Raw genomic sequence first — 5,667 nt, 5'->3', positions numbered from 1 at the left:
CCTGCTTCCAAACTACTCCTCACTGCTAGACCCACATTGCTCTCATACCCAAGTGGAGGAGTATAGGGAGTCTGAAGAAATCCAAGCCCTGACAAAACTCAGCTAAACAATGATGATCTTTGTGCAGAGCCCAGATACTTTAGCGGGAGGATTTCTATCCAGTTCCCCATCTGGCAGTGTTGATCTGGTCCCGACACTGGATTCCTCAGACTTGTCCTGAGCAACATCTCCCCTTTCCAGTACAATTTTTTCAGGGCTGAGAAAGGGCCACACCATCCACACAGAGCCTCCTATGAGCCCCAGGATCCTGCCTGAAGCTCTTAAACACAAAGACTGAAAACCACACAGATCGGGCCTTTCAGATCCTGACACCGTAAAGCTGCACTGGTCTTTCCCCAGCCCGGACAACTTACTACTGTTTCCCAATCAGAATCTCTCATACCATGACGTCCTTTTCCACCCCCTCTTTCAGTAGAGGATTCATGATTGTTGCAGTTAGTCAACAACAAACATTCATTGAGAACTTTCATGTGATGGCTGCTTTAGGTACATCACTCAGCATTGTTCTGCAAAGTAGTTCCTCTCTCCTTTCCATAGTTCAGAAAACTGATGCTCAGGGGTCAGATCATTTGCCCAGATTCAGTTATTAAGTGGCAGAGCTTTGTTTTGAGTCCACATTTCTCTAACTAAAAAGCCATCTTTCAACTTTGGTTTTTGCCTCTGAAGGGTAGGATTTCTACTTCACTGAGAGAAACGTGAGCAAGGGAAATTCACTAAAAAGTAGAAATAACCTTTCAAAAGATACTAGACCTCACTACTAATTAACAAAATGTGTTAAAGCAACCAAAAAATACCTCTTTACAGCGACTGGATTGGGAGATCTAAAAGACTGATGATACGCTGTATTAGCAAGGTCACAGCACACTAGGTTGGTCCAAATTTAGAACTGTGTGAAACGGCATTTAAACCCCGTAACGCTGTAAACCAGAAACTCCACTTCTGGGACTAAAGGAACTATTTGCGCATGTACATAGAGATGTTTGCAGAGATATGCGAACAGATTTGGTTTATAATGAATAAAAGTTGAAAATAATTAAACTGGGGAATGATTAAATAAACTGTAGTGCGGCCTCTTGCCTTCCAAGATGGCCCACACTCTGTCTATGAAGTGTGTATCTCCCTGAATAAACCTTCTTTCACTTTACTATGTATTGCTCTTGAATTCTTGCCTGCACAAAGCCAAGAACCCACACTTGGCGGCCATCCCAGGGACTCAGACATGACTTGGGATGTGACCATCCTCTCGCACCCCACTCTCTTTCCTGAAACATCTTTTCTGGCACCCAATGCGGGGACTCAAAGGCCATAATCTCGATCCGCCTATTGGGCTATGGCGCCCCTCTGAAGGGTGGCTGGGACTTATCCTGAGCCATGTAGGTTCAAGTAGCCCGTTAAGTGGCAGCTGACGTCGCCTGCAGGATCTGGCAGAGTACCAGTTCTCTGGCCGTGAAGAAACGCACTGAGGCCAAGGCTTTTCACCCCTCAGTCTTTCTCATTCTCCTATTGCTCTATCTCTTTGGACTTGAAAAGATCCACCCAGACGACCACGAAACATCCAAATTAAGACTGCGTGGCAAGTAACTGACAACTTGGTTGGGTCTAAAGAACTCCTGCCAGGGGGCTAATCTGGTGGTGCAGTGGTTGAGAGTCTGCCTGCCAATGCAGGGGACACGGGTTCAAGTCCTGGTCTGGGAGGATCCCACATGCCGCGGAGCAACTAGGCCCGTGAGCCACAACTACTGAGCCTGTGCGTCTGGAGCCTGTGCTCCACAACAGGAGAGGCTGCGATAGTGAGAGGCCCGCGCACCGCGATGAAGAGTGGCACCCGCTTGCTGCAACTAGAGAAAGCGCTCGCACAGAAACGAAGACCCAACACAGCAAAAATTTAAAAATACATTTTAAAAAAACACAAAAAAAACTGTAGTGCATCTATACCACTGAAAACCATGCAAAGAGTAAAAATTGATGATGTTGCCCTAACTTTGATGAAATGGGTAAAGCCATTATGTTAAATACAAAAAACCCCAGGATGTGTGGCCTTAAACTATTTTGACAGAAAAAAAAAAAAATCACATGTATGCCTAGTAGGACCAGTTAAAATGTTTACAGTGGTAGCTCACAACACTCACCACCATATTAAACACAGTGTGACCCTAAAGTATGCAAATACTCAAAAGAAGGGAAAGACTTTCCCAATTCAAGTTTTCTTCCAGTCTTCTGTTGAAGAAAAAAGTTCAGGATACTCTAAAAACAGCTGTTGTTTTTCCTGAGTGGCTTTTCTTCTTTACTTCAGCATCTAATTCATGATTTAATCATGAACCAACTCCATGATTTAATTTGCCCATATGTTAGAGTACTACCTAGAAAAGGATGACAAAGTCTCTGATATCTTTTAGGCACTGATGGCAGTCTCATGGCTGCTTCCTTTCACAGCGTCCGGACAAATGGGTTTCTTTTGCTTCTGAACCAATCCTTTGGGCTAAGATGCCTATGAAGCCCTCCAACTGCTATTAGATCTTGTCCTATTTTTCTAACCTTGCATGTAACATCATTAAAACAAAAATTGTAAGGCATAAATCTTACTGTATGAAATCCTCCTTTTACAGAGACCTCACAGCTATAATCTGGACATAACTTGACAGTGCTTGCTGTCATCAGCTTAATATCACCCCCCTCATGATGGATTACTGAGTAAGGCGGGAAGGATTTGTTCAAGTAGATATGATGATGAGATTTGGTATATTGTTGTAATTACTAACATAGGCTTTGCTGTCAAACTTCCAAGATATAAATCTCAGCTCTGACAGTTATTAAGTGTGTTACCTTGGATATGTTACTTAACTTTTCAGCCTTAGGTTCCTCCCATATAAAATGGTGATAACTATAGATTCTATCCCAAAGCATTGTTATGAGTATTAAATAAGACACTACATATAATAACACACTAAAGTAGCAAATAAACATTTAATAAACGTCAGCTATATCACTGAAGATGAAGAATACTACATACTTCTTCCCACAGTTATTAAAGAAAATTCTCTTCTGAGCTTTCTTTTTTCTTCCACAAAAAATTTGAGCTTCTCAGCCCCGCTCTTGCTGAGAATGCTAATAAATTTCAGAGCTTCAGACTGATAGGCAATTCCTCTTGATTAACAACAATTTACACGCTCTTCCTGAGAATGCTAATAAATTTCAGAGCTTCAGACTGATAGGCAATTCCTCTTGATTAACAACAATTTACAAAGGGGGAGTATGTGGATGGATGAAGCATACATGGCAAAATCCTCATAATTTTTGGATCTGGGTGATGAGGAAAAACATGGATCCCACTTTAATAATATCAGCTAAATCTACTGAGCACTTATGTATCAAGCATTATCTGAGGACCTTACATATATTAATTCACCTATTCTTAGCAACCCTACACAGTAAGTTCTATTATTATCCTCCTTTTACAGATGAAGGAACTGTGGCACAAAGAGATGAAATAAATTGCCCCAACTTCACCCAGCTCTAAGGGTGAAGGATTAGGATTAGCACCCTGATAATTTGGCTCCATAACCCATATTGCAACTATACTAAACTGCCTGTCATAAGACCACATAAATATGTGGCCTGAAACAGACTCGTGCCGTCAAAAACCTCAAACAAATTTTCAAATTTCTACTGATGTTTCCCCTCCCTCCCACTAGTAGTCCCTTGTCTTGTTCACACAGAGTTCTCTGTTAAAAATCTGTCACCTTACCACTCTTAAAAGCCTCAAAAGCATAAGACCCTGTCACCAATCAAACTATCTCCTATCTTTCCCTGCTTTTGACCTCAGGGCAGTGGAAAAGATCAAAACACCTAGTGTATGATTCCAACTAAGCTGTAATAAATAAATCACAATAAATCACAGCCTAAAATAAAGCTCTACAGTTAGCCTCCCTGCATGAGGTTTACCTGCAGACCATTCAAATTATTAGAAAGCAGCAGCTCACAGGCGGAATTAAATGACTGCCAAATGTTCACTGAATAGCCACTGGAGAGGAGACGATACGCTTGGGAGGTGGGGGGGACTCTACCCTCATCCTCTCCACCATTCACTGGGAAGGAAGAACAAAGTACCACGCCAATGGATAGGATATTCCGGTGTTAAAGCCTAACCAACTAAAGACTACCTGTAACAATCCTGTACAGTCCAACAAAATAAGATTTATTGACTGAAGAGAGGGAGGAAATTCCACAGGAATGGCTGGAATGTGATGGAGGAGAGGGATAAGAAAAGCTCTTTTGTAAAGAGCTGAATTCCAGCTGAAGGATTCTGAAGAAGTGGGGAACCATACTCCAGTGACTGCTGTTTCTGAGGTGAGAATAGGAGAGGCAGGGATTAATTGGAGATTAAGTGCTAGAAAGTGAAGTGAGGGTAATTCAGTAACTGGGTATCCCCAGTGATAAAATAAAATCAGCAAGGCAGGTCTGGGGCAACACTGGTAAGAAAGCTATAAGCTCTCAAAAAGGGAGTCTTTATGGCATTTTACAACTGCTGCATGACCTGGGCAGAAACAATGTTTTCTATTAACTCTGCAGCTTGCTTTATCTGTCTATCCTCTCCCATCCAGATTAATGGCAGGGCCGCTTTATCTTTTTTCAGTCCGACCTGATTTTTCGCTCTTTCCCAGGAGAAGCAAACGTCCCCACGTCTAGAAAAAAATAAAAATTACATTTCATGGAACAAAGAGGAAACATAAACATATATATAATTATATACATATATATATACACACACACACACACATATTTAATTGTATATACATAATTATTTCCCCTTTCTGACTCCATTCCTAGAGATCAGCAGGTTGGGGGACGGAGACGGGAATCTGGACACATGGCGCCTTTTTCGGAGCTCAGCCTGTCCAGATTAAGGGCACACCCCCGCTACAACATTTGCTCCCGCCATCCATCACACACATAACCCGATGATAGTAAGAGGGAGCCTGAGGAGAAGCTGACCCTTCTGGGTGAGAATGGCCAGAGTACAAAGACCAGGGCTGGAATACGTCTCTGAGTTCTCAAAAGCTGCCTTGGGAGGGAGCTCTGGTTAAGCTGTGGTTCTGAGAGCTGTTGTTCTGCGTCTTTTTGTTAGGGGCCTTCGCTGTGAGGTTCATAAATCTAACTCGGAGCCATTCTGGGCCGCTGCATCTGTGCGGACCTGAAGCAGGAGGACAGAGGACGCATCAGGGTGCCCAGTGTCCAGTCAGCGTCACAAACTACACAGTCACTTCAGCCAAGTGCACACAGAGGTCCGCGCCGCCCCCGCGCCGCCCCCGCGCCCATTTCCTCAATGCACAAGACCAACTCACCTCTCCGAGCCGACACCAGCAAGGAAGCCGGAAGGAAACTAGGTGCAGAGGCTTGTGGGAAATGTAGTCCCGGTAGGGAGGGCCTGGTCCTCGCCCCAACGGGCTGAGAGGAATGCGCAAGCGCAGGCGCGAGCGATTGGGGCGGGAGCGGGCGGTGGACCTCCGGACTTGGATTTTATGTATTAGTTCATAGATGGAAGGATTTTTCTCCTCTCAAAAAACTTTAGAAATTATCTGACAATATCTAGGCTAATCTTAAATCTCA

General features: G+C 43.5%; 1 protein-coding gene across 2 annotated transcripts in view; it reads right to left on the bottom strand.

Moving 5' to 3' along the window:
• Window positions 1-5,435, bottom strand: part of LOC103087536 (zinc finger protein 14 homolog) — a 32,591-nt gene extending 27,156 nt beyond the window's left edge. Inside the window, exon 1 of one of the 2 annotated variants that reach the window (XM_007471051.1) lies at window positions 5,403-5,435. The gene's annotated coding sequence lies outside the window, so the exon portion shown is untranslated. Of the gene's footprint in view, window positions 1-5,015; window positions 5,254-5,402 lie in introns of those variants that run through there. The other variant, XM_007471052.1, reaches the window with a different exon arrangement.
• Between the last annotated feature and the right edge of the window lie 232 nt (window positions 5,436-5,667).

This window comes from Lipotes vexillifer, unplaced genomic scaffold, assembly GCF_000442215.2.
Source record: "Lipotes vexillifer unplaced genomic scaffold, Lipotes_vexillifer_v1.1 scaffold182, whole genome shotgun sequence".
Classification (NCBI taxonomy): Eukaryota; Metazoa; Chordata; class Mammalia; order Artiodactyla; family Lipotidae; genus Lipotes; species Lipotes vexillifer.
This window is presented reverse-complemented; position numbering and strand designations above follow the sequence as displayed.